This window comes from Diaphorina citri, unplaced genomic scaffold, assembly GCF_000475195.1.
Source record: "Diaphorina citri unplaced genomic scaffold, Diaci psyllid genome assembly version 1.1 scaffold44122, whole genome shotgun sequence".
Taxonomy (NCBI): domain Eukaryota; kingdom Metazoa; phylum Arthropoda; class Insecta; order Hemiptera; family Psyllidae; genus Diaphorina; species Diaphorina citri.
Window position 1 is genome coordinate 1 of NW_007421443.1, and position 4,418 is coordinate 4,418.

At 40.4% G+C, this 4,418-nt stretch overlaps 1 pseudogene; it reads left to right on the plus strand.

The window, feature by feature from the left end:
- The first annotated feature begins 1,584 nt into the window (after positions 1 to 1,584).
- Positions 1,585 to 2,138, plus strand: LOC103523824 (annotated as a pseudogene).
- The last annotated feature ends 2,280 nt before the right edge of the window (positions 2,139 to 4,418 follow it).

Genomic DNA, 4,418 nt, shown 5'->3' on the forward strand with positions numbered 1-4,418 from the left:
GCCTCCCCACAAATTGGCCCCATAGTTTCTACTGCTACTGCCTTGAAAATATAATTTTGATCTTTCAGATGTTGGTATTTTCGATGTTTTAACTGGCATGCTTTTTCTGCAGCTGCTGCAGGGTTTGCTGCAGTGGAAGGAAGGTTCGAGGGCGCCAGGGTGTCCGTACATGTTGCATCCCATACCAAATTTTGACCGTGGCTCCAGGGTATTATGGTTACACCGTCCGGTCTCGTGATGTTATCCGCTGACAACCCAGGGGGTTCCAATTGGGATGGAATGTCCACCAATGCCAAGGTCCTCTTTAGGATATCATTTAGGTTGCTGTGACGTGGGAATCTTCCTTTGCTTTGCTGACAACTGAGGGGGTGGATTCCTTTGCTGTCTACGATCTCCCCACATGTGCAAGTATGCGGCCTACAGAGTGTACAACCTAGTCGCAATCCTACACATACCCGGAAAGATCTGGTATCAACAAAGGTACCAACTTGTCTGGATGGGATTGCTTGCAACCATGCTCCTGATTCAGGTTTTTGAAGGGCTTTCATTCTAGCTATGTCTTCAACTGTGACAAAGTTCAATTTTTGGTTCACAATATTGTCAACAATGATTTTGTCCCACAATTTTTGATTTGATTTGTTTTCGGGGAGAGTTGTATAATTCAAGTTCCAAGTATCAACAGCTTCACTCAAAAAACATATATCCAACTCATCCTCAGGTGTGTTCAAGATCTTGGAGACCAGGGATTTCACTCCATGGACTGACGATAAGAATGTTGGTAGGGTGATGTCTGAAAGTTTCCTGATTCCGAGGCCTCCAACCCGGATTGGCAGGGAGGCTTGGCACCATTGAGTATCATTCAGATTCAGATTTAAAATTTCTTCTAAAATTTGTTTGAGTGAATCATCAACTTCATCCAGTACAGTCTGGTCAGTCCATATTGGTGTGGTCCTGAGAGTGTATGTCCATTTTGGAATTGCAAAACAGTTTTTCAACAAAAAATATGCAACATAATAATTTATTTCCCGGTATACTTCGGCAGCCAAGCATGATCTTACATAATTCAGACTGACGCATGACGTAGGGCTTTTAGACCTTCACAAATTAAGTGTGCCATCAGGCGTAATTTTACCAAGATGGCCCCAATTCATTTAATTTCTTTCAAAACTTTTCTCATATACCACAAATGAACTGGGTCGCAAGAGAAAGATTTCAAAAACCAATGGTCAAAGGGGGAATACTTTTACACATTTTTTTTCCCAATCAATACTCAAGAGGACAATAAGATGAATGAAAAGCGCTGCTGGCGGAATTTTTTCCTGATTTTGATTTATTCAAGTCAATTTTTCCACCATGATTTTTTTTTATCGAAAATTTGCGGCACACCGATTGAGAACCACTGCTAGTTGGAACAACTAAACTCTTTCTATATCTCATAGCTGTGAACGCATCTGATTGGTTGTTTTGAATTTCGTATTGCTCTCTCAGGGAGCACTGCGAGTGAAACGTGTGCAGTGTGCACCCCTCTCCTAGCGGTACGCTGGCTATATGGACGTGTTTTCAGAATCTGATCATCACAATCATTTTCTCTCGCTTGGTCATTGGACTTCATTTCCCCAGTAAGCAGCAACAAGTATGGCCCGTACAAAGCAGACCGCTCGCAAATCAACCGGTGGCAAGGCCCCACGGAAGCAGTTGGCAACAAAGGCAGCCCGCAAGAGCGCGCCGGCCACCGGCGGCGTGAAGAAGCCCCACCGTTACCGTCCCGGCACGGTGGCTCTCCGTGAGATCCGTCGCTACCAGAAGAGCACCGAGCTCCTAATCCGCAAGCTGCCGTTCCAGCGTCTGGTGCGTGAGATCGCCCAGGACTTCAAGACCGACCTGCGCTTCCAGAGCTCGGCCGTGATGGCCCTGCAGGAGGCTAGCGAGGCCTACCTGGTGGGTCTGTTCGAGGACACGAACCTGTGCGCCATCCACGCCAAGCGAGTGACCATCATGCCCAAGGACATCCAGCTGGCCGCCGAATCCGTGGAGAACGCGCGCCTAAGAATCCGTCTCATCTCTACTCCTTAAAACCGGCCCTTTTCAGGCCCACAAACATAATTTCCTTCTTCTGTGAAAACAACGATATGTTTTGATCGTGTACCTTACATAGTAGGATACATGTTCGTTAATCTTGGCAGAGATGTACTATCTGTCAAATAAGTACCAGGATTGTTGATATAATTCAAAAAAGTACTTAAACTAATTGTCCAAATTTTGTCCATCCACCTTCGAAGTATTCTCTATTGACTTGAATGTTAGCCTTGGAAATTTTTTTTTCTCTTTTTCTTCTTCTCCTTTTTTCTCGAATTTTGCTTGGCAATTTCAATCTTATGACAGAGAAGAAAAAAGTCCGCGAGAATCGTGTCCGACAAATAAGATGGCTTGATTGATGGTGATTTGTTAAGTTTTTGGCTAAATAATCGCGTATAAAAGTGACCTATGTGGGACATCTTTCTGGCATGAAATTCAAGTCCTTTCAAAACAAAGCCGGGGCTGCAACTTTTCTGATTCCCGAATTATTGCTTAAAATTATACACGCGGTTGGTCACGTGTTGTTGGGCACGGTTGGTTCAGTGGTAACGTTGCTTGCTTTGCCATGCAGAAGGTCCCGGCTTTCGAATGCAGAAGGTCCGGGCATGCTATGACACAGGCCACAAGCGTCTAATGTAGCAGTTGTTCCATTGCTACGAAATAAAAAACGGCGGTGGAAACACTCATCTTAAAAAAAAAAAAAAAAAAAAAAATACAAGCGGTCTCAGACATGTGTAGAGCAATCTGAAAATATTCGTAACTTTTTTTTACTTGATTAGTTACCAAACAGTATGTTTAATAAGTACAAGCAATGTTGTGATGGTTCTTGCGATAATTTTCAGAGTTGTAAAATCATCTCGTGAAGTTCATCCCGATTTTTGCGAAAATCCGGATTCATATAATTAACTTTACTGTCACCCGCAGCTGTAAGATCCTCTTTATAACATTTACAAAATGATGGAGAATGCTAGTCAAGGCGCTAGGCGGGTACTAGCTGATAATGGACGCAAACTTCATGCTTTGTGTTAGTTTCGTCGCTGCTTTTGTCAGCTGGAGTGAAACGCAGCTGTTTATTTGCCAATGGCATTTTCGATTATTAGATTTATTGATTCAAATGGGTTGAAGCTTTGGATTTAGGCTCTAGGCGTCCTCAGAACTCGGTGTGGTTGGCACTAAAAACTGACATCGAACTATATCCGTTACTATAGGATAAGGTCGAAAGTGTAAAAGGCCATCTGATGGAACCGACTTGGAACCGATGATGCTACATGCAACAAGGACTCAAATTACAAAATAAGTTTAACAGCCTAGCCGGTTAATTACAAGAGATTCTGATCGTATAGAGTACGATTTGAACTCCACCTTCTACGATTGCGCAGTGGTTTCTATCTCTTATTTAATATTTTTTCCAAGGTTGGGTATTCTTCTCAGTCCCCTGGTTTTGTTCGATGCGCAAAGTGATTAAACTTTGATTTATTATTTGAATGGTTATTTTCTATCGATGCGTTAAAAAAAGGGTTCTAATCTAGCAAGGAATTTACACAATTTTTCCGTTGAAAAACATCCGCGTACCTTGGAACCAATTACTTTAAATCGTCACTTACGTGGCGTACATTACCAGGTACAGACAAATTAAGCCAAAACTCAAAATGAAGTTACACATTAAATGGAATTAAAACACAAAATATTATTGAAAAAGTACTTTAAACCAATAAAAAAAGATTTTAATTTGAAGAGCAAAAAAACAAACGGTCCGTCACTTAATAAGAGCAGTACTGCAACCCGCAAATTAGATGCAATATTAATTTATTAACTGCCATTTACTCAAATTTTATTACATATTGATGTTGTATGTTGGGTATGAATTTAAAATAATTTTCTTTCAACTAGCTGATTTCTGTAACATTCAGTTAATAGCTTTCATTTTAATAATTCCCCTTATTTGCCCTACATTTTACCAAATTATGGTAACCACATTATTATGGAGATCTTTTTTCGATTTTTTCGATTTTTTTTTTTTTTTTTTTTTTAAATGTTAGTTCAACAACAACTAGGACCGGTATGTAAGGTGATTCATTTTCTAGTTCGTTTTTTCACTAGTGGACTCAAAAAACAGAAAGTAATTAGGATTATGTATTGTGAACTTAATACTTAATAGACGATTTAAAGACAAGAAAAAGAAATTTATGTATAACATGGAAAATTCCATTTTTATTTAGGGAAAAAAATGTCAATCACAAGAATACTGTTGTAAGGTTTCTTTAGAAACTCCCTAGTTATGTGTGGTTAAAGTAGCGTAGTAGTATTCCCACTTTACCTAGCATTGTTAATATGCTTGAGGG